This window comes from Notothenia coriiceps, unplaced genomic scaffold, assembly GCF_000735185.1.
Source record: "Notothenia coriiceps isolate Sejong01 unplaced genomic scaffold, NC01 NC01_scaffold00037470, whole genome shotgun sequence".
Lineage (NCBI taxonomy): Eukaryota > Metazoa > Chordata > Actinopteri > Perciformes > Nototheniidae > Notothenia > Notothenia coriiceps.
Window position 1 is genome coordinate 55493 of NW_011370171.1, and position 25588 is coordinate 81080.

At 40.5% G+C, this 25588-nt stretch overlaps 1 protein-coding gene across 1 annotated transcript in view; it reads left to right on the forward strand.

Annotated features, from left to right (window-relative positions):
* Positions 1–25588, forward strand: part of LOC104967573 (carboxypeptidase Q) — a gene marked incomplete at its 5' end in the record, with an annotated part of 309328 nt that overhangs the window by 54750 nt on the left and 228990 nt on the right. The window lies entirely within an intron of this gene.

Consider the following 25588-nt stretch of genomic DNA (forward strand, 5'->3'; position numbering starts at 1 on the left):
TCTTAAAGGGCATGTAAACTGCATAATCTGATATTTTCATTTTGTGGGAATGGAGTGAGTGTGGTATCCATCAGCGTGTGGGAGCACAGCTGAATGTCAGGGTGAGTGGAGATAATACAAGTTATATTATCTGCATGTGCTTTTTGTATCGCAGTGGACCAACAGCAGAGATAATACAGTTTACATTGTACCTCGTGCATCTGCGTCACTCACAAGTCTTTGGTAGAAATTGACCAGAAAAGGAAAATAAGTACGTGGGCAGGGGATACGACAATAAATGGTGCCACTTATCACTCAATTGGTATGGAGAGATAAGAATAACCTAGTATGGAGAATCAAACTTTTTTTTTTTACTGTGTTAATAAAAGACTGAAAACCGACAAGAAATTCACAACCTTCATTTTACAGCATGTATTGCATCATGTTGTCGCAGTAGTCTTGGTTTTAATTCCAGGACCCTAAATGATTTACAGATATGTTCTGTGGGGCCATTAAATGAATACAGCGACAAATAGATGAGCGGGCCATCTGTTGTCGCTTCTGCTTTTTGCAACATGTAAAATAAATGTTATTAATGGCCGTGGGAGGTTCTTGTTCTCTGGATTTGTCTTTTGACCGATGGATGAGAAAAGAAAAAACAAAGAAGAACGATGGGGACAATGTTCTGGAGCAGATTTATGCAACTGAAGAGGGTGGAGGAGGAAGCAGATGGAAACCATTATTCTTATTTTGAATCTTTTTCTTTGGACAAATACAAAAAAATTGCAGTTGGCAAGTGCAGTTCCTCAGATGAGTATTGTGTACTGAAGAGTTTATTCATACAGTAGGGTATTGCGTTGTCATCCTCCTTGTTGTGTGGCCTTTAAGCAAAGCAAATAATGACACTGTATAATTATAACACAGACAAAGTGAACCTTTGCAAGTTTAGAAAAACGTGTCCTCTGTACATTTTATCTCTACTTTGCTAAATACTTTTATCCGATTACAATTCCCATTTAGCCTAAAAACAATCCTATTTTAAATGGCTTTTTAATTAGTTCTTAAGTCATTAAATCCCCCAAATTCTCACAAACACTACAGAGGAAAATACTCGAATAGGCCTTTTGCACAGAAGACATTAAGACTTGTCACAGTAGCAACAGCACAGGTGTACAATAAAATGAATGAGGCTGAATTATGCTCTCACAGCCATAGTTTCGGTTGTTGAACAGTTCTGAACAGACTGTGGACTATCCAGACTCGACAGCTAGAGTGTGATGTGTGAATTAGATAGCAGATTTTGTAAAGGTGTATCAGCGTGTGACATCGCTCATTTTGGTGATAAAGACAGTTGAACACATCAACAAAGTTTGATAAGAGCTGATGAGAATGGGGAGCCATTAAGATTGAATTACAATCATGAATTGCTATCTGGCTTGCACTGCCAGACACCATCTGTGATGATGGAGGACCGGCCTGAACGTGACCAGACATCAAGTCACCAACTTCTGACACACATTGTATTTATACTCTTTTAACTCTTTCTTTACTTTTTCCTGTTTTTAAAAGCTTTATTTTTATGCTAAATATCGCTTAAAGAAATTGTTTTAAATTGTGTTAAATAGCAATAGCGTGGAGAGATGTTTAGCTTAGCTTTGCCTCAAGAAAGAAACTATTGCAAACCCCTATGCCTCTGTACAAAGCAATACAATCTGCTTGCTAACACCCATATAGTTCCGTGATGACCAAGATAAATGTGATATTTATACAAAGATATTTTTAAAAGTCGAATGGTTTTACAACAGAGCTACCTTCAGACAGAGCTGATTGTTAATGTACTTTGCTGTAAATTAACTTTCATTGAATTGTTCTCTTTCACATTCAGGGCTTCTTTGTCGTTTCCATCATGGTGTTTGGCCTTGTGCTTTGACCAGGGAGAATTGACAGATTCTAGTGAGAAATGTACAATTACCAGACCTCTGTTTGCTTACCATTCCAAATTATTACTGCATCTTTATAATCCAGCCTTGGTTCGCATATTTATTAACTGGATTTAATTAAAGTAATGTTTGCTAGTGAACAAGCTGAACGTGTTAATACGATGCTTTGTTTTGTCTCCAGCTGCAACACCTCCTTGACCTCCTTGAGCTAAATAAGGATGCTAAAGATAAAGCACAGAATGATAGCTTTCTGCATTTACAGTAAATCACGAACATTTAAAGATATAAATGTACCATAAATATTTGTAACCTTCTTTTAGACATAGGGGAGTAATCGGGGGTATTCTAATTTGCTGATCCTGGATAAAGAGGAGCGACGGCTCTTAATGCAACATGGAAGGTATGGAGAGATGCTTTCTACTTAAGGTAAACCATATAATAAAAGCAAATCAGTATGCTGTTGTAGTACAAAGCCTGAGGGCAAAAGTAGTTTGAACTGTTCCAAATGACCATGCTCAAAGGTGGGGTAGGGTAAGACAACATGATAATTAAAAATGGATTACTACACAGACATTCAGACAACATTCCCTAAAATGTATTAATTCAATCATTTGTACTTTAATACATTGACAAAAATGTGTTTACTTCCATAAGCTCTGTTTTGGAACACAGACTGAGAGGAAGTTAAACAGATTTATTGTAATGTACTTCAGAGGTCATTAGATGGCTGGAGATGGCAGGAAGGATAGAGATGTCGAGGCAGACTGGTTGAAGGTGTTGCGAGGAAACATGAGTTAGCTGGCAGGGACGCAGACAGGCTGGCTGGGGTCATGAAGCTCAGAAGACAAACAGAGAGAGAGAGTAAGAGACACACTGGCGTCATGGAACATAAAAGGAGCGGGGAAAACAGTAAAAACATTAGGAGAGACGGGGCGCAGCCAAGACACCCAACGCTCCTTTAAAAAATATTACTGCAGTACATCCTGTCATTGTCACAGTGTCATGATTCAGTTTGTAATCTCATCGCCTGATCCTCCTGCATGGGAACGTGTTCTCTCTCTGTTTGAGTCAGCTCAGATATCGTCTCCCTGAGTTTGTTTTGTCTCCTGTGATGTCTGCCTCCCTCCCACTTATCGTTTGCATACACACATTTTAAATATGATACTGATTGTGAAAGATCAAAATGGAGTGCAATACAACCCTGGATTTTGTGCATGGTCCTGGTCCCCGCTTGTCAGTAGGAAGGTATCCTCTACAGAAGCAGTTGAATTCCTGCTCTTCTGATTGTAATGACAGGATGTTCCCGTGGTGTTTGAAGGGTTAAATGTCAACTCTTCAAACTTCCACTGGTACTATTTTCATGACAGCTTGCCACACCCATGGGACCCATTGACATGTGCAAGAAAACAAGGCACACACACACACACACACACACACACACACACACACACACACACACACACACACACAGCATACCAATACCACAGAAGAAAAACAGACTACAAACAAAACCAATCCTTGTATCATCACCTTTCTCTGGATTATACTACTTTCACCTCGGAGGCATTTTAATTCTCTCCACTATCCACCTGGCTCTTTATTGAAACTTACCATTTTGCAGATTTTGGAAATTACATGACGAGTATTTTAAAAGAGGGATGAGTAAGCTTGATTGATCAGCTGTGGTTTTGCTATAAAAATTACAATAGCTGTAGTCTCTGAAGAGTTAATTACATTATTGTAGAGAATATAAATCCTCTGAAAGGCAGGCAGACGGGTTGTGTTGTAAAGTTGCGTGGCAGCAATAAGAGTTAATTTCCTCTTGGCTTCTGTTTCCCTGGCAACATTTCTGCATGTTGCATCATCACAGTTTTATTTACTCCACTATCAAAGGGATGAATGGAGCTTTAGGAAGCCAGAGAGGAAGAGTGAAAAAAAACATGGGTAACTTGAATCCCATCAGATAAATGGATTAAAAATATAACTGAAGGACAGGCATGACGGGACTGTCACATCCTAGTGTCGAGCTTAGAGGCTCTATTCTGCTTTTTTGGGTTTCCTCTTTCCTGTAGTGTGTTATTTAGTGTGCATGTGAATGGTCTGCAAAGGCTAAAATCCCAGGGAGTTTCTCTCCCACACTCTTTCCCCATCTGAAACGCCTCCATTGAACTCCTTTGTTTAGTTTCGGAACATAATGACATCACCATGTAACACTCCCACTTCTATTGGCTAGCACTCGAACACATTGTACGTGAGGCTAAGTGGCGAGATATCTCTACGCGGTTGACCAATCAGAGCAGACTGGGCTTTGGTTTGAGACAGAGGGTGAAAAGAGGGGCTGCAGCAGTATGACAAAAATAAAGACCTTTTTGAACATTATAGCATTTCACAGTAGAGGCAAAAAATACAGATATGAACCTGAAAATGAGCAGAATCGGTCCTCTTTAAATTGCTCACTCAGTGTCAAAAGATTAGCTGTGATAAAGCTAGCGAGGCAGACTAATTACTCAAATGTGTTCTCCCCTGTGTTTAACCTTCTGGGTGTTAATGAGCATCCAACAGGGAAACGGTTGATCTTTCCCTGCCATCATGCTTCTGCGCCCCCTTCAACCCACACACATCCTTAACCAAAAAGCCATGAAACCCCTTAAGCGATGTTATTTGAGAGCACTTGTGGTTCCAGCAGTCAACACATTGCTCTCAAACCCCCTCATTAACACAGCTGGGCTACTCATCCATCTTTCAGGATTTGGTTTTGATCAATCACTGCATTTACCTACCTTCTGGATAATCACATATACAGTCATCGTGCACCTTGAACATTTCACCAAGTTAAGACACATAAGTCTGGGAAAATCAGGAGTTTAACGTCTGACAGCGGAATAACTCTAAGTATTTGCCAAGAGTCATGCGAGGCGGGTTTGCTCTAACAGCTGTGAGTCGGGCTGCAGAGGAAATGTCATGATTTAACATTTAGTAAAGAGAGGAAGAGAAGTGTGTGCGTTTGTTTGTGTCTTAGTGGTAAGCCATCTGTGAACCTGGACATGGAATAATCCAGAATGTGTCAGCGTACATGTTTGTTCACGCTGCAGAACAATGAGGAGGCAGATAAAAGAGGAACATGGAGGTTTGTTCCCTGTTGTTGTGCATGGTTACACTTGATTTCATAACCACTGCATCATAAGACGTTTTTCAGGTTTCACAAACATCAATCAAATATTCATCAGTATAAGGACAGAGCTGTTAGTGAACAACCAAAACGGTGACGGTAAATGCACATAATAGATAGATAGATATGTCTTTAATTTGTCATTGGAACGGTATAACGAAATTACAATGAACTCAAGGTGCCAAGACAATATGAAAACAACAAGACAATATGAAAACAACAAGACAATATGAAAACAAGAAATGGAACTTAAATAGATAGGGAATATGTACATACAGTAAATGAATAATAAATTAAATTGCACGATTCCCCTCGTATTGCATGGAAGGCTTATATAATTTAAATATTAGCAGCGTTTAGTGCAAATATGGCCCTAGGAATAAAACTCTGAGTCTGTTTGTCCGGGAAGACATGGTACAGAAGCGCCTGCCTGAGCGCAGCCGTACAAAGTGCTTGTTACCCACAATAGCCAGAGAAATAAGGGCAAAGCACTTTAATAACACGTCAGAGATACAGCTTTAATTCCTCGTTGCGGTTGAATAAGGCTGTGTTCACCGGTGGAAAGCCAGTGAGGTATCCTGTATTTGTCTTATTCCATCTATGGTTATACTTCAGGGAAGGGGTGAGATCGTGGGAGAAATTGTAAATATCCACCTTTCACTTCCCTGCTGGCAAGAGGCTGCTAGCATAATTGGGGTTGTTTATTTTCTCCCGTAGCCAACAGTGTACAAGAGCCACGGTACAGGAAGGTGGATCGGTCTGAATTGGCAAGAAGAAAAAAATACCAACACTGAACATATGATTGCAGTAAGTTTGCTTGTCATCTTTTCTGCTGTTGGCAAGTATGCACCTAATGCCTTGGTAGAGGAGAATACATGTTTTATCCTCAGATCTTTCGCATCCTTGAGAACTTGAGAAATCTCCTTTTTATAGGGGTTTGATTTAATGCCTGCTCTCCGTACGCATCATTAAACGGTCTTGTGTCTTTTTCAAACACGGCTAAACCACAGGGTTCATTCCCACCACCAGACATTCAGTTAAATTCACCACTTCACATCCTTAGTTTAGTTTAGTTGATTTATTTATAGTGTCGTGGACAGTCCCCATCGATGAACTGTCACAAAAACAGTAAATGGAGCAGCTTTAGCCGACATGGCTAATTTCCAGCTGTTGTCCAGATGGTAATAGACACTCTTAAAATCACAATATATCAACAGCATTAGTTATAAAAAAATATAAAATAAAATAAAATAAAAAGGAAGAAAGACAAGTAGATACAGGCAAAAGGGAACAATAAACAACACACGTACTACATACAGTACATGTCACATATAGCACATCACAATCACATAACAGAAAGGAGGGGCAACATCCATGATCACAACATGTAACACAACATGTAACACTCACACCATACTCAACACAGACTAGTGTGTGCAGGTGTAGTTCTCAGTGAACCATGTTTCCTTTAGACAATAACCTCCAGGCTTTGAGCTCTTCTGTGCCGTCATTGGAGACCTGGGTCATTCAGGACACATTGGTGGGATTACATTTTCTTTAAAGGAGGTTTTTGGCAAATGAACTTCATGAACTCCATGAACTTCACTTTTTTCACCAGGCAAGGCCAGGCGTGACGGTGAATCAGCATGAATCACAACCAGATACAGCGTCACATTTAGGCTGATTCAGCCAGCTGGTGTGAATGTTTGAGCGCCACAACCCCAAACAAATGTATCAGAGTAGGATTAATTCAGTCCTATTAACATGTGTGAGGTCTAGAAGAGACAATATAACTGAAGAAAAGAACACATTCCAAAACACACACAAAAGGACGGTCACGGTCCCAAGAGGAATAGACAGAGATTAAACTGAGTGTGCTAACACATTGGAGGGATTATATTCTCAACATCACAAATAAAATTGGACAAAAGGAAATTCCAACAAGTTCACAGCACTGCCATGAACTTCACACATGGATGATTTACCATGACATTCGGTACAGATGTTCCTGCTCCCATCAGGATGATTTATTACAACTTAAGTCATCCCTTAGCTTTCGATCTTTCCCACCATCTGGAGAAAAAACATGTCAACTATCATGGAGCAACATGGACTCTTAGCCATCATCAAAAACATAAAGCACTGGACAGCAACATGAATGCTACACCTATATGAATAATTATTGTTAAATTAATCAAACGAAAATAAGAGATACACTTGAATATACATCTATGAATATATCACCAGGTTTAGGGGGATTTTTGTAACGCATTGTCTTACAGTATGAACAATGAACCACACATAACTGTTGAATAATGAGCACTGTGTGTTCACTCTCCTGTCGAAAGAGTTTCATTGCCTGAAGGCATCGTACGATAAGCAGGGCTGAATATCCTCAGTCTGTAGTAAAGGTTTTAATGTGACTCATATCATCTGAGAACACACTCACAAACACACAGGTGTCTCAGAAATGATCAAAGCACTTCTTTAAATAGTGTCACATAGAACGCACATTGAGATGATTGATTATTTGTCTGGAAAACATGTTCAGCGATGTGTCATCAGCCGTATCATATGTAATTATTTATTTTCTGCTGCTCTTTCCTTTGCCCTCATTTAATCCAGCCTCCCCCCCCCCCATACTCTCTCAGTTAAACATTGACACAATGTGTGCGTGAATATGTGTTCTGTTTGTTTTCAAACATCTGTAACCATGCTCAGTGTGTGTGTGTGTGTGTGTGTGTGTGTTAGTTAGCCTAGCGTCCGTGACAGTGTGGATTCATTATGGTTCAGCCCTGTGGTTACAGAGCTCTCAGGGAGCAAAGCACAAGGTCTAATTATCCTGCCAAAACACACACACATTAAAACACTGACACACTTAAACTCGCTCAAACTACACACAGACACACACTCGAAAAAACACCAACACAGTCACACAGTCGTCTTTCAGTAGGAGGTAAAAAACCCTTTGTCCTGAAGACAGAAATAACTCAGAGGGACAGGCTGCTGCTGTTTTGGTTTGTGTGTGTTCAAGTCAAAGAGCGGGAGAAACACAGCATATCTTATTCAACCAAGAGTGCATTGCTGTTTCTATCAGGAATGCAGAACTAAACACTGATTTGTTTACAGCAATGCTGAAGCTGAAGGATTGTTCCGTTGAATGCTTCTCTTGTTTTATTTTTCTTATATTTCCGGGGCTTTCTGATGACTCTATATTGCACAAATATTAACAATGAGCAGCTTCTAAGCTCTACTTTACTGACAACATGTGGTCAGTGTGCAACAGGTAAGGCCAGACACACACACACACACACAAGATAGGTTTAAAACCCTGAGTCACACTCTTAAGAATCTCTTAAACATTGGTGACATAAGTCATGTGGACATGCATGGACTTAAAGCGATGTTAGTCAGCTAGACTTTGGATTAAAAACCTTGAGTTGTTCTTCTCTTGAGCAACATGTTAAGTTGTTTCAGATTCAGACATTATACGTTATAAGAGCATATGCATTAAGCACCTTGTTGTGCATTAAAACATGAAGCTCACATTGCAGTTAGAAAACTAAACGGGCAGAGTTTTAGAGTGGACATTCGGCAGGGAGTAATGACAGCTGTTGCTCTGTGTGTCTGCTTGTGCGCATGTGTGTATAGTATGTGTGCAGCCTGAGTCCACAGAGTTATTTTTGCTGCAGCATAGTAAGTTGTGGTGACCAAACAAAATCACATGAGCTTTTTGGAACGGGCTGACTCAATGTTTCCACTGTGAAAACAAAGCCACCAGAAGGAGAATCAAGGCTGAGATGAAATATGTGAAACTCTCTGCAACAGATGTGTCTGAAGGCAGCATCAAAAGTTTCCAAACCTAAACAGAAAAGTAAAGACATAATATTTAAAGTTGTGTTATTAAAATCACCTTTTGTATCCTATCAATGGTCTGGGATTTTGGCACAATTTGAAAGGATTTATGTTCAACAACTATCAATTGAATTCTGTGTTTGGGCATCTTCATATATTATTAAATAATAACTGATATCCTTTCCTTCGAACCGTGCGGCAAACTTCGGCTGAGCCCGAGCACACCAAAAGCTGCAGTTCCAATAATAGCCACTTGACTCGCTGCAAAGACTACAAATGGGAGCATCTCATGGATGTATAAAGAGAACTAATACAGCGTTCGAGGCGGGAGTCCGTTCAATCTTATAGAAGTTGCTCAGTGGTGCATGAAGCCAAAATGGCCTGAGTCTTGAGGGAAAAAGTACCTGTATCTATAAAGCCCATTGCGAATACTTGCAGTTTGCTTAAGCCCCGCCTCCAAATGAAATCACCTCTGAATTCGGTTTTTACAACTTTAAGATCCTAACCATTTAGATAAGGGCTGTTTTTAATGTCCATACTGGGTAGTTGATCAAGTTATGTTTGGGCTCAATGACATCACAGACTGACACAGAAGCTGTAGTTACACACCGACCTCAATGTTAAAATGCCCAAAAGCAGAAATAAACATGGTACAAAAAAAAACGTTTTCTAGTCTGTTGATTATTTACCGCTTCACGACAACTTTAAAGGGGCTGATTTTTTTATAAAACTAACCCATTTTAACAGTCTGTGTTTTGAACCTAGCTTAAAGCTGCTAAATGCACTGATCCGTTCCTCAGCCTTTTTCTTGTCTGTTTTCTGGCTTTGGTTTACAACATGATGTAGCCTACTGCTGTAGCACGTGAACGCAAATCATGGATGTTGGAGCTTCCCATCAACATTAAAGTCAGGACACTAGAGGACTTTTATAAATAGTGTCTGCTTTGCACTTGTATTAGACTGTCGTTATAAAATAACTGATGTACAATAAAGGAGAAACCCTTATTGTGAAGCGTTCATATGCCCAATTTATATCAAGTGTCAACTGAAATACATGAACATAGAGGGGTGCTTAAAAGAAGGGGGAAAGTATTCAAACAAAACAGAATCTATAGTGATTGTGACATGAATTATATGCAGATATTTGGCACATGATGTTTTGCTTATTGTTTTAATGGTTAGCTAAGGATTGCAATGGTGCATTATTAGTTCAGTGACTTAAATCTGACTGGTGGACTTCCTGCTTGACAGACTCTAGTAAGTTGGTTTACTTGAGTTATGGATATTTTGCTTTTTGCTTCTTTATTTTGAAATGCCTGTATGTCAGTTTTCTCTCATATTGCATCACAATAGCATACTTGTTAGAAGCCTGCAGACGTGACGAGACGGCAGGAAAACGATTTGTGGCAGCAGATTTTCTATTCTCAGATGATTGAAGGGGTTATTTGAGGTAAGAGTTCAAATGAGGAAACTATTAGGAGGATAGCTATAGGGTCTGAGTGTGCCTGCACGCGTGTGTGGTTCTTTTTCTGTAGTCCTGAGGTTCAAGGCTGAAACTCAAGTGTTTGGTGAAACTGGTTTTGGCTTGGTGTCAGACTCTCAGCCTGCAGCCAGTGAGTTGAGGAGAACATCTGCTTTAAATCAAGCCTCTCACCCTGACTGAAATACGACCAAATAACAGCCCAATTGTCTTCATGATGTTTTAATGCACATGTAATTATTAATTTTCCCAAAAGAACATATGATTAAATGTAACTTTTTTAACATTATTATTTGTGTTTAAAAGAACATATAAGATCATTTTCCGGTTCATATTAGTAATTTACTACTGTGACGTGTTTACACGCTTTAATGTTCAAAAAGCTCTTTCTTTTTCTCATACTGCCTGTGCTGCAGCACCTCTTTTCACCCTCTGTCTGAAACCAGAGCCCAGTCTGCTCTGATTGGTTAGCTGGCCGGCTCTGTTGTGATTGGTCAACCGCTTAGAGATGTCCCGCCCCTTAGCCTATCACGTACAATCTGTTGGAGCGCTAACCAATAGAAGTGCGAGTGTTACGTAGTGATTTAACTAAGGGATTTTATATTAGATTTCGGTAAACTGCAAAACAGAACCAATAATAATAAGAAAGCTAATTACATATAGTCTCATTCAGCCGCTTGTTAGCAACCACTGTTTTCTGTTTTTTTTCAACTTTGTTTATTGGGTTTTTTCAACAGCATACAGTTATTCTATCAGAGCATGTATCAAAAGTAGGTAAACAAATCTTCACTTTATAGAAAAATAGGTAGAGTAACAACGTAAATACTGCTTAACACCAAGGCCAACAAAATCCCACACAGACAGAAGACAAACAGATATACAAAAACAGACAAACAAAAAATAAACAAATAGAAAACCAATCCGCTAAAACATAAACGTCAGTACGGCAGCAACAACCCCCCAGTGTTGGAACCCCTCCAAAATGCAAAAGTTTAGTCAGGAATGATTGGAATCCTTTTAACACATTTGAAAAAAGGGCCAGCAACCAGTTTTTTTGACATTTGTCAAATATGCGATTGTGTACCAATTTATTTTACGTTGTAGAAAAAAAACATTTCAGTCTCTTAAGCTCTTGCTTACCACAAACCTTTTTCAGGCTTCTTTCTGAAAACCCATTCAGGGGAACCAGAAGTGCTTTAATGTTAAATCATTTCTAGTTTTTAGGACTTATTCCTGCAACAAAACAACATCAGACAAGCAAGACACAACATGCTCATTTATACGTGTTGAAGAGAGCCATGGTAAATGTTTTTCCCAGCATAGAGTCTTATCTGGAGCTATCAGCCCTCTGGATATTTCTTTATAATTAATCCACAAGCATGACAGTGATATTTATCTTCTTATAACACAAAACAAGAAAGCAAATCCTCAATATACTGCTTCGCTTGCTCTTCGCATCGCTCATTTTACTACCTCACTTTCAAAAACGTTGACATTCAACATATCTGTGGTTTTCAGAAACGTTAAATGCCATCATGTCTTCATGGCATCTGGCTGATCTGATTCGGATGTGGTTTGAGAAACATTGTATACAGATATTGGTCAGATGTAAATGCGTCAACCACACACATCGCGTCTCAGCTCCTCCCAGGTGCACCACATCCTCCTGTTGTGCTGTCATTCTCGGTTTTTCCTCCACTCTTATTAGCTGCAGAACATGTCAAATATAGTAAATGCTAACAGTGGAGGATATAATGAAGGTAGGTGAAAACTGACAGAAGAAATCTTGCATTTGGAGTCCAAACATCTGAATAATCTAACACGGGTTGAGGAATTACTTGCACTGCTGACTATCCCGTTTCTTCTATGATATATAGACGTGTAGATCAATAACTGTAACATCTTGTATTAAACCAAGCTTTATGTCTGATACATATCACGGTCGGCAAACGGAAGATCTTCTAGAGAGTTTTGAATCTTTACAGCGGTTGGTGAGGTGAGGGAAAAGCACAGAAACTCTGCCAACCTTAAAACCACAAACTTGGCCCAGTCTTCCAAAACTGCTTCGAGGAGAGACAAGTCTCTAATTTGCAATATGATAAATGTTAATAAAAAATAACAAGAACTATATTAGTATAATTATAGATACCACCAACAGTTGCTTTCCTATAACAAAGGGTAAGATCTAATCTGTGATGTAAAACAAAATGGTGACAGGTGAAAAGGGGCACTGCACTTTTCTGTAGTTTCTAAACCCACGCTTTTGATTTACTGTCATGTCAGAAGTCCAGGCAGCGGCGTTGTAACTAGATCTTAAAAAATGGTCTTGATAGTTTCCTTTGTGAAAACAGATGACGTTTAATGAAATCAAATGACTCTTTAATGACTTTATCATCTCTGCTGCTCCTCCACTAGTGACTAGGGTGACCAGGTCCCAACAAACAAAATGTGGGACAAGGAGTATGTTTGTGTGGGACAATGTGGGACACCCTCTCAACAGCACCCCGGAAAAAGAATATCTATTTCTATTCTGTTTCATTTGGTTTATTCAACAGCATCCAATAAACAATGACAGAAAGTGAAGTCAAAATGCAGTAACAATTTAGTATCTTGATAAAGAAAAGTAAACTAAGGCTAACCAAGGCAGCAGGCATTATTCACTTCAAGTGTTTATAAATGCATCTTCCTCATTCAACTAGTGTATTACCTGTAAAAGTAGGTACAACATAAATTAATCATTTATAGATAACGCATAAAACATAAATACAAATCAAAACTGGCCAGGAGGGAATAAAAACATAATAATACATAAAATAAAATAGGCTTTCAGTTTTGTCCATCAGGAAACAGCAACAACAGGTGACTGGCCCCCCCCACCAGTATGTAGGCTATTTGTTAACTAGAACCACTGGTTTCTTTAACTCTGTCAAACAACTCTCCACGAGGCAGGGCAAGTAATCTGTATATATGGAGGTGCTTTTGGTACGACCAACAGGTACATTTTCTCTGATATCTCAAGAGTCATGAAGAAATGGTAGGGCGCTAGCTTGTTACCAACAGTCATTTCATGGTATGATTGGGGGTGCACTTTGAACACTGGGATTTCTGTTGCGCTGCGTATGGTAAACGACTGTTCATTTCTGCTGCTGTTGACGTTGGTTGATTCCGCCATCATCATTTGAGTAGGGATGTCCATGCATAGCGAGGCAGATGTCGGCGTGCTCCCTCTGGTGGATGTGAGGGCAGAAGCGCGTTGGGAGTGGACTGTCACTTTACCTCGTCGGAGTCTTTCTTCTGCTCACGCACTGTGACAACAGACAAAGAAGCGCACGATCGTTGGGCCACTGCGTTACACTCGCGAAAATACTGGCTATGTTTACGACAAGCCAGTCTATGTGTCATTTGATTTTCATAAGCAAAGGTTCAGCCACATAACCTGTCGACGTCTAGCGTACAGTCAACACACTTAGTGAGCGACTACAATCGCAAGGCGTGTACTGTGCTAAGTAGTCTCATTGATGGCGCAACCCTGGTTTGAGCAGACCGCGCCGTTGTTACACGTTTTTGACAGCCGACACAGCTACGTGATGGATCCCATTACCCTGCTTAAGTTATGAAGCTTTTTGAGATTGGAATATAAACTAAAGAGATTTTAAATAATAGACATGTTTTAGTAAACGTAATGTAACATGGAAATGAACATCGTCGTCTAACGGCTGAGCCTTGTGACGTTTAAACTCACCAACTGAGTGCTGTTACCATACGTAGTTGCGCAAAAACAAGTTGACTCCCATGCTACGTCATACCGGGCTACAAAGCTGACTTGTGTGCGTCAGCACACACACGACCACCATCACCACAAGGACAGCACTACAGCCACACCAGCACACCACACACACAGACACACACACACACACACACAGCACAGCACACCACACCACACACACACACACCAGCACACACAACACACACACCACAAACACACACACACACACACACACACACACACCACACACACACACCTACGAAAAACAACACAGACGCACACACCACAACACACACACACCCCACACACACACCAACAGCACACACACACAGCACCAATGTGTACATCCCACAGGAAGCAGGTAAAGTATATGTTCTCCTACACGACTCCTGCCAGCCAACTCTCCCCTGTTCTGCACCCGATCTCCAGGTGGATGCACTTTTTTAAGAGGGTCATTGGAGGTGTCACCGAGTAAATGCAAGATGCCAGTGCATTTTCAATTGTCAATCCATGTTTGGCCAAACCGTGAGATACACCCTGAGGACATCATTGAGTATTCTGGTTATGAGCTCTATAGTTTCCCTAATCCCCTTGTAAGCCTTTAAGCGTGTCTTTTCACTTCTTTTTGGCAGCCATTCCTGAAAAACACTTGGAACGGCTGTGACAAGTAATGGTAGAGTATTAATTATTTCCAACCTGCTCCTCTATCAAATCTGGCAACCAGGAAAGCCCTACACGGACAGAACACACTCAGCAGAGGCAGATTTTCCCCAATAAGTGAATTTCGTTATTGAAAGCAAGCTAACCGAACACATTGAGCCTACACACGCAGAGGGGAACAGTTGAGTGGCAAGACTATTTACGCCTTTGGAGATGTCAGTCTGATTCACATGTTTTGGGCCAATCCAAGGTCTATTTCCTTTACTTGAACTAATAGTCAAACGCTCCACGAGTAAAAACAGTCAAATATTAACCATAAAGGAGACTGTATTATCTATTTCCATGCGATGGTCTCCACTGAGCTTTTTCCTCCAGCTAGCCCGCAAATGTCAGTCAGATGAGATATTGTGAGAATAGCATTGAAAGGACTTTAACTGTTGGATAACGATTCGCCCCTGAAATTGTTGAGGAATTCTTCGATCCCCTTAGGACAAATTGTCGAAGACTTTGGTGGTCACTTTGATTTTTATTTAGGGGCATCAATCAGGCTCATCCTTCTGTGAGCAATTCAAGCATGTGGATTAGTTTCCAAATACAGCAAAACTGATACCTTACCACCGTGACTCAGCGTAATTTGTTTTAACCGCCCCGAGCACTGTTTTTCGGTCTCAGGCTCACAAATGAGCATCCAGAACAAATGACCAATATCCGTCAAATATCTTTTTCTCATAGCAAGGTTACACCATGTGAATTGAATGTAGCAAGCAAGTGTCAGATCAAAAACAAATGTTTTTATTTTAAAGTAAATGCAGATTGGACAGGCAGTGAGAAAATGTAAATTATATGTGTCCGTCCAAAAGAAAAAAAAATAGCTATAGTGAAAACCACCTAAGACATAGATGGGTTACAGTAGACTAAAAGCTTTAGGAATCCAAAACTACCACGACATATCAGATAAAGTACCCCTCGTACAAGATTTGATGCACAACAACGTGACAATTTGCGAGCGCTTTTAGACAGATTTAGCACAAAAAAAAAAAAAAACTTTTGATTTGACGCTAATCTCTGCGGCCGCCCCTTGCTCATGTTCTGATTGACATCTCTTTCATAACGCGTCCAGAGCCAATGGAAGTTGAGGGCGAACTCGCACATACTCCATTAATTTTTAATGTGTCCGGAGGTGTGTTAGACTGCCGGCATAGCCAAGAGCCCGGAAGCTGCGATAAAACTCTGGTGGTCCGACCATTAGGCAGCTAACTTCTTAACTCTCCCGATTTTTACAAAGAATAGAAATTATGGATTATAAAAATTAAAAAAGATATTACCCAGAAACATTACTCAACCTATTGGGATTTAACTGATTCAGCCGCCCGTTTTTTCTCGTTTACAGATGTCCAATTGAACAAAGTCTTTNTGTTAGCTTTTCATTTTGAGGGGCCTGGACAAGAGCCAAATCAATTAGCAATCAGAGAAGTGTGTGTGTGTGTGTGTGTGTGTGTGTGTGTGTGTGTGTGTGTGTGTGTGTGTGTGTGTGTGTGTGTGTGTGTGTGTGTGTGTGTGTGTGTGTGTAGCTTTTTTCCTGGCTCAGTCTTGCATTACATTCCTCAACTGTGGTGTGTGTGTGTGTGTGTGTGTGTGTGTGTGTGTGTGTGTGTGTGTGTGTGTGTGTGTGTGTGTGTGTGTGTGTGTGCATGAACTAATTTATGGGGGCAAACATGTTGGGCAAAGGGACTGAACATGCATTTTAAGATAATTTATTGTGAACTGAAAGTGTTTATTCCCCATAAGGGAAGCGAGGTCAGCCATGACCAGAAGTAGTCCATTTCTGAAAGTAAAACTGGCATCAATTTGGCCTTTTTTTATTTTGTTGATATAAACTAAAGAAGTAAAGATCATTCTAAAAGCTCCACATTTCCAATTTCAGTAGTCTTGGGATCGATGGATGGATGGGACTCTGGTGGGTAAAAATGCAAAGGTGTTGATCCCTTTAGCCAACTCTACAACAAAATAATGAATAGAAGTGTGTTATTAATTCCGAACTGTTTCTTTGACCATTAATCCATCTGGAATTAGTCTGCTGTTGGGTTCTACTGGCATGCATGTGTTAGGACACATGTTTGTTCATTTGTATTATTGACTACACAAATAATTCATGTTTAAGTACATTTTATATCTAATCTTAATACATGCTGCCTACTCAACCTTGTATATACTGTATAGTCCGATATATTTACCTTGCGTTTAAAAGGCCTTCTTAATATTTTACGTTTTGTACTAGTAAGACTCATATGACAGAAAGAGGAGATAATGGAAACCTGCTTTAATGCAGGAGGGAGAGGTAGAGAGGACTGATCACTGGAAATAAAGAGAAGAAGAAATAGAGTAGTGCTTTTAGTGTGACATTACCAGTCACATGCAGAAAAACAGGTTGGACCCCTGTGTGTTTGAAGTGTCTTCCAATTCCTCCTCAGACGTGTTCCTTTGAAAAGCTTTTAAAAATGTAAAATATATGACACATTTCAAAACCCATGCTCTGCTTAACTGAACAGACTGGCATTGCTGTTCAGTTCAGCCCAGAGTTTCTCAGGAGATGATTGTGTCATGATCAATCATTTAATATTGGGAGACATAATTAATGCATAGACAAGTTATCTACAAACATCGTTATTAAATGTTAAAGCGTCTGAGTAACATCCAGCAACTCTACAAAGACCAAACCAGTGTTTTTGCATGTTGCACTCACCCACCCTTCACCCTCATTTCATGAAAAGAAGTCATTAATAAATGTATTTCATAAACAAATCACTACATTTTGTTGTATTTTAAGTCATGATGTAGTTAGGTAACGTACCTTTTAGAATGGTTTTCAACTTTTGAAAGATTTAAAACGTATAACTGGATCAATCCACTTGTAAAGCAATCTGAAGAACCACACTTTGAACTGAACTGTGTAACAAAACCTCCTTCCTTCTATCCATCCATTATTTCTCTTTTCCCCATTTCAATTCCAGCAGTGAGACAATAAATACATCCATGGACAGCTCAACTTCATCTTCCCCCGCCAACCTCGCACTAAACACCTGCTCCCTATCCAGAAGTTTGAGGAACTCATAAATGTCCAGAGTGGTGCTCATGTGCACACAGTGGATACTTCTTTCAGTGACATCCAAATACATCCCCAGAGTTTGAGGAACTCATAACTTCTGGGCAAGGGTGGTTTTGAAAAAGTGGTCAAATGTGTGAAACAAGCCACTGAGCTGAGAGACCATAAATATTGCAATAAAACGACGATGTTCAGACAGGAGGTGGGACACTGTGGGTTTTGTTGCCACAGTTACAACTACACATTTGGAAAATGGGGTTGGTTGGGATGATTACTAATTGACATGGTAGTAACACAGGACTGTTTGCTACACTATATATTACATATCTACACCAAAGAAGAAATCAATACCATGATGTTTACAGTATACTGTCCAACAACGTCAATGGGCACCACAGAAAGTGAACTCGACATGATATTTACTTCTTAATCAAGGGCAGCATGGTGGTTCAATCAGTAGCATTTTGGCCTCTCAGTAGGGGAACCTGTTGCGGTCAAAAAGTCTCAACTTCACAATCAGCCCTTCCTGGTCCAATTTGGCGTTTTAATGTGAGCCACAGGAAAAATAGCAAATGGAGTTGATCAATCTCGGTAAACAAAAGCACACTGCAAGAGAAAGAAATTGGGTCATCTCTTTACTCTGTCCCTGTTGTTACTGTATCTGTTAATGTACAAGAAAAAGGATGAGTGACCTTCTTGGCAACATACACATAATGGACACAATCACATGACAGGACCCTCCGTCTTACATCAGAGGATGAGGACATGTTTGAGAGGTGATGTTCCTGCCGTGACCCTCCCACTTAACAATCACCATACCTCAAACTCTGTTAATCTCAAAAACAACCGCCAACATGCAACCTATACATATATGAGGCCTCAAATCATGAAACTATGTACTCACACATGGACATACAAAGTACCGGTCTGTGGGAACCTGGTGATAAAGGAGTGTGAGAGAGAAAGAGAGAAGGGAATGTTTCGCGATGCCACTGCCAAGTCCCAGTACCCCTGAATGCACACCCATCTCTTTTTCACACACACACACACACACATACTCACAAAGGGTGTTCTTTACATTCTCCTCTGTCATGTGAACCTATGATAGATTTATAAACTGTTTGTGTGTGCTTGTGCTTGTGCTTGTGTGTGTGTGTGTGTGTGTGTGTGTGTGTGTGTGTGTGTGTGTGTGTGTGTGTGTGTGTGTGTGTGTGTGTGTGTGTGTGTGTGTGTGTGTGTGTGTGTGCGCGCGCATGTGTGTGTGTGTGTGTGTGTGTGTGAGTTTTTGGCAGGGTTTTACCTAGGGAGTGACAGTAACAATGCTGCTGTTGTGAATAGTTCCTAAATTACAATTAATGGTTATACATGGTTGCAATCTGGGTTAAAGGGTCCACATTATGGTCATGTTCAGGTTTATATTTATATTTAGTGTCTCTACAGTGACATGTCTCCAAGCTTTAATGTTCAAAAAGCTCTTTATTCTTCTTCTCAAAAAGCTCTTTATTCTTCTCATACACCTCTTTTCACCCTCTGTCTGAAGCCAGAGCCCAGTCTGCTCTGATTAGCTGGCCTCTGTTGTGATTGGTTAACCACTAAGAGATGTCTCGCTCCTTAGTCTATCACGTACAATGTGTTGGAGTGCTAGCCAATAATCTCTTAGTGGTTAACCAATCACAACAGAGGCCAGCTAATCAGAGCAGANTGTGTGTGTGTGTTGTGTGTGTGTGTGTGTGTGTGGTGTGTGTGTGTGTTGTGTGTGGTGTGGTGTGGTGTGTGTGTGTGTGTGTGTGTGTGTGTGTGTGTGTGTGTGTGTGGTGTGTGTGTGTGTGTGTGTGTGTGTGTGTGTGTGTGTGTGTGTGTGTGAACATTTATTCGTCGTACGTTTTTGGTGTGTGGGAATATCACCGTGAGACACACCTATTTACTCCGCAGTGTGTTGTCTATCTGACTATCTATAGACACCCGTACTGTGTTTGAGTCTTTCGTCTGTAACGAATATTACAGTGTAATAATGTCCGATGAGGAAAGATCCTCAGCTTTCTGTACCAGTAACGTCTTATGTCGTGGTGTCTCGTGGGAAATGTACCTAGTATTTCACTATAACTCTCGGTAATAAAAACAATACTCCATAGGTTATATAGGTAGTTATTCTTCGGTTATGAGTTATACACTTAGTCCTATGTACTTTTGACTAGTCGGTGCAGATACGCTCAGTATTCAGACGGACCCAAAAGCTGACCACCGGGCTAACTAGAGAGACACTAGAGATTTCCAGACCACTTTCGTACCTACCTGAATTCTACTCCCCTTTACGACCCCTTCGCTGACGCACACTGAACGTCAACTGTCTATTGGCAGACAATTTCGGGAACCCGACTAACCGAAGCACTTCTCTACTACTTTATGAGCCACACTCCATGAATTTTATACGACCAAACACCGGATGCTCCAGTAGTAACACCGCGCAGTCGTATTGTATGACTTACAAACTCGACTATCAGGGGAACAGTAAGTGGTCCAAGGAATATAAACTAATTTCCCGTGTGCGTCCTTCATGGGAACCCTTCAGGTCAGAGGAAGGTCCGATGGTCTTTCAGCTAATCCTCGGCCCTGAGACACGCGAGTAAGTTGAGAAATCGAACTCCACCCCATTCTAAACCGCAACTTGATCCCGAATTCTCATGTCAAGAGGATGTTGTGTGTGTGTTGTGTGTGTGTGTGTGTGTGTGTGTGTGTGTGTGTGTGTGTGTGTGTGTGTGTGTGTGTGTGTGTGTGTGTGTGATCAGATCAGTGTAAAGAGAAGCAGATGGTGGTGATTGTCTTGGCACACAACAACAACAAAAACCTCTGAGGACAACAAAACTATCACATCTCCACTCTGCCGGGATAACTGACTGTAAAATCTAAACTATGCTCAGATAAAAATGATTAGGCGTCCTCACTGTCAGGAGCAACACTCGGGATAACGCACACAGAGGCTCAGTCTGTGTGGGCAGGAAGTCCACGAGAGCAGGAAGCAAAGGCGTGCTTATATCATAAACTTTATATATCATTATCTATTACAGTAAATTAATTTAATATTAAATCACAGTTTAACTATTTTAGGTTGTGAAATCAATATATATGACATAGTATTTATATAAATAATATGTGTTTATAGCTAATGTAGTAGATGAATAACTTCACAAACCAAGGAACCATTGCTGCAAGATTTTTGCTAGTATGTAGAAGAAAAGGTTTTTATTTTACATTGATGCTGAAAATGTTGTTTCTTTAAGAGTTCTAGTGGAAAAAGTGTTAATGTTTTTGACAAAAGGTAAAAAATAGTTATACATCCACATGTTCGAAGTGAATGCCTCTGAATAATTATACCACAGTTACTTTTCAATTCTTCTTATTTAGTTCTTCAGTGAGCTGTTTATAAGGAAAGCTTTGTATTAATGGTGAATGTCCAACTGCCCTATAGCGAATTCAAATGGTGACATTTGGTCTGTCGAGTGTCCTTTCCAAAAACACCTCAACCCAGTTTGTCAGGGAAGGGAAAGGGCATTGCACGTTGCACTTTGTTCTAAGATTAGAATAATATTCTGGCTGGAACATTTTCTGCATTCAAAGTGTTGCACTTCCTGCACTCCTAAACCAGAGTAGAATCTTGTCCCCACTTGTTTTTTAAGGAAAAGAACACGGGACGAGAGCACGGCAATATGTAATTATGGATCATATGTAATGCTCCTGCTACAAAAAGCAGCAAATCATGTTGAAATGTACAAAAGAACAGGCATTTGCCATTTCACTGCATTATTCAGTCTGTTCATTATGTTGAGCAAGAGAGTAATGAACTTAACCAACTAGTTAACAACACTTGGCCCTGCGTTCATTAAAATCTTCATCTGCTCTTAATCAGTAAGAGTCTATCAGAAATAGGTCGGCACTTCTCAATAAATGATGAGACTGAGATTTCAAGCTCCTTTCCTTGGTATTCTTGTACATGCAAATGACCTTTTTCTCCATGTGAAAAATTATTTTAATATATTATTGATTTTCCCACAACTTAGTGAGCTCATGGGAGAAGTAGGACAACTAGAGACGGTTGAAATGTAGGGCTTTTCAAAAAATGTGTACCTGAATGGTTCCTGAGTGGAATTTAAATATCTTTGTGTTATTTTTCTGTTGTTGGGCAAGAGATTCGTAGTCTTGACCTTGAGCTGTTTAAACTTGTTCTGGTCATTTCCTCTCTCGTCTGACATTTGATCAATTACACAAGACGAAAAAAGGTTACTTGATAGTGAAAAGTAGTTGCAACTCCAATGTCTTCTGTTATTGTCAAGTAGGTTTAACACCAAGAACAGCTCAAGGTTTGCTGTCCTGCTCAAAGACACTTCTGTTGTATTAGATTCTTTCAACTGCTGGATAGTCTCTGAAGCGGCTGCCTCACAAACCACCATCATTTATTCTACATTTCTCTTTTTAAATGCTGCGTCGGTTCTAACCCTGTTGTTTTTCCCTTTATCCTCTCTTCTGTCTATCTTTCTGTCTTTCCTTTTTCTCCCCCCCCACCCTCTGTCTGCTGTGTTTGCAGGTCTTCCATTACTACGCACCGGCCTTAGATTTGGTTCAGTTGGTTCATCTGTCAGACCTGCCCAGCTTTCTGATGTCCACAACCCAATTTGAACTGTATCCTTTCTGATCAGGTTGTAATTGAGTGCGTGTGTGTCTTGGGAATCAATGCAACATCCTGCCTTCCTCTTGAATTGACCCACTTCAGATAACCTGGTTGAATTAAAATGACATAATGCAGCTTCTAATGTTTTTACCTCAGCCCTCTAAGGATTTCCTTTTCTCAAAAGGTAGTTTGTAACACTTTCTCTCCAATATTGTATTATCCCTTCAACACTGAAAAACAGAAACCTGTCCGGGAAGTCCATGAAAGCTAAACTTCTGTTGGACCAGCTGAGGTCACTGCGTGGAAAGGTATCTGTATGTTCCAATATTGGAAACCATAAAACATTGTAACTTTGATTTCTTTACTTTAGTCCCCAATCTAATGTGAACATGTACAAAATACATACAAAATAACAGGCATAAGATAAGGCTTCTGTATGATTCATTAGATTGAGGGACTGTGTGAGTGTTGATGTTTATCAACTGTTTTTATCTCCAGGTTGGCGCGTTGTTCAGCTTGTCCTTTATAATCACCCCCATCGCTCAGCCGGCAGCCAGCCAGCTCAGCACCCAGCGCTGGAGAGAGTCTATCGCCAGGAGACCAAAGTCCTTACCTGGTAAGAAAGACTGTTTTTAAAAAGTGATTTTCATTGCCTCGTTAAATAGATGACCCTTTGGCAACAGCAAAGAGGAGCCATATCTCTTCCGTAGGGAAATAAATTGGACTACACTGATATAGATAATAAAGCCCTCCGTTGGGAAGCAGACTACGAAGTGGAACTGAATCAATTTGGAAAACACTGCTGACAAAATCAGAAAATAAAATTCACAGGGCGAGATATAACTCGTATAAACAAACCCATGGGTAAATTGAATTCCTGTGGCAAAGGATAAACATTAAACATAATATTAGCGCAGCAAGGACTAGACTCTTGATCAACATATTTTAAGTAAGGTATAAAGTAATATTGTTTGGATGAAATATGAATATAAAAATAATATAAAATGCTTTCATTGCAGCAGCATAGTACAAAAACATAATTAGAAACAATCATACTTAGAGTGAGCAGATATTAAAACAATAATGAATTGTTGTTGTGTGATGACAGAAGTCCCTTCTTGTGGTGGATGAACTCTGTAATCTCTGTCTGTCCCTACAGTGCCGGACGTGGAGCTGCGAGGCGAGAGCGCTCACTACCTCCTGTTGGTGCAGGGCTCCGATAACGCTGGGTCGGGAGGCTGCAGCGCCAGGATGGTGCACTCAGACGGTCAAATCAATGGAGCGGCTGCCATGGCAACCGTCTCCGGGTTTCTCAGGGAGAAGTTATCATCAGGTATATTATTTAGCTGTCATGTTTGTCGAGGACAGTCTTTGTGTGCCACGTTGACACTATCACTTAAATTCTCTAAAACTTCGATCTGATGGTAAGTGAGTAAAATAAGACAATAAAACTGTTCTCTAACTCAATCGGATCAATCCAAACGACAGGGGTATCCAGAGTCAGACACTGTAGGGCCCAACTCAGGTCAATGCAATGAACCTTTGCCATTGGCCCTCTGCCTCTTTTGTAATAGCATGTGACCTAAGATTTTCATTGACATATCTACACTGTAGCTATGTACACATGACAATAAAAGCCTTGAGTCTTGAATCTAATAAGGAGCTTCATTTGCCTATGATTTCCAAGTCGTTTATTAGCAATGGCCATATGGTCAGAATTGACTGAAGGTGTTTAGTCACACTCAGTGAACAAATATGTGCACTTTGTTTGTGGGTTCAGATCGTCTTAAGATATGACTCAAAGAACAGAGAGTCTAACTTTGATGCTAAGGGTTTAAACTACCTTAAAGTTCCCATGTCATGGCCATTTCCACTGATCATAATTCCATTGTTGAGGTCTACTAGAATATATTTATATTGTGCAATTTTCCAAACTCACATTGGTTACTCAAACAGCATCTCTGTAAACTACGTGTATTCACTGAATTTCACTCGTTGTAGCTCCAATAGCTCCAGCCCCCACCCTCCCTGTGAGCACACTGTGCTCTGATTGGTCGGGACGTTGTGAATCGCGCTGAGCTCCGTGGAGGTGTTGTTTCCTTGCTTAGCGATACACAGCCAAACTCATCCTGAGCACACACAAAGTCACAGCCGAAGTAAAAACAATAAGTGTGGCTTGATATTGAGTAAGAAAAAGGTTGATAAACGTTGTGAGAATGGGTCTGCAGAGAGAATTTTGCTGCGATCCCAACTGTCTGTTATCAGCCTGCAGCCAGGGAGGAGAAATCAGCAGAGCTGCCTGCACTGAGTGTGTGTGTGAGGAAGTCCGTGGATTGTTCAATTTGGACCAATCAGCGGGGGCTTAACGTAACGGCTCCGCGGACGTAACGTAACGGCTCCACGGATTGGTCCATTTGGTTCCGGGTAACGCATGACATCATGCGTACCCGGAAGAATCAATGGACAGTGACATATCTCCAACGAGGTGTTTTGGGGAGGTATTTTTCTGTGTTAGAGTTTTACTCGTTACAGGGTGTACTTTGAGGGTTTTGACTCTGCAGACCGTTTACATGCAGAAAAACCTTCATAACACACAAGGGGACGGGTAATAACCGGAAAAGCATGACATGGGAGCCTTTAAAGGTTCCCATGTCTCGGCCATTTCTACTGATCATAATTCCATTGTTGAGGTCTACTAGAATAGATTTACATTGTTCAATGTTCCAAAATCACATTGGTTTTCTCATAAACCATCTCTGTATAGTACTCTTTTCACCCTCTGTCTGAAACCAGACCCCAGTCTGCTCTGATTGGTTGACAAGAAGGCTCTGTTTTGATTGGTCAACTGCTTCGAGATATGTCACAAATGACCCGCATTTTAGCCATAGAATGTGTTGGAGCGCTAGCCAATAGGCGTGTACATAGGAGGAGTCCAGTGGAGGCGTTTCAGGGGGGAGTGTGCGGGAGGAACAC